This window comes from Borostomias antarcticus, assembly GCF_949987555.1.
Source record: "Borostomias antarcticus genome assembly, chromosome: 11".
Taxonomy (NCBI): domain Eukaryota; kingdom Metazoa; phylum Chordata; class Actinopteri; order Stomiiformes; family Stomiidae; genus Borostomias; species Borostomias antarcticus.
The window spans coordinates 24,825,937-24,826,144 of NC_140244.1; positions in this window are offsets into that span (position 1 = coordinate 24,825,937).

Sequence of the window (208 nt, forward strand, 5' to 3'; positions counted from 1 at the left end):
TGTAGGATAGGGGAGAGCAGGGTACATGACAGGAGTGTGTAGGGAGAGCAGGGTACATGACAGGAGTGTGTAGGATAGGGAAGAGCAGGGTACATGACAGAAAAAGTGCAGCAAGTACAGTACAGTCCATTTTACCATTTACCATGCATGTGAGAGCCAAAACCAAGCCATGAAGTCAAGGAAATTGTCCGTAGACCTCCGAGACATC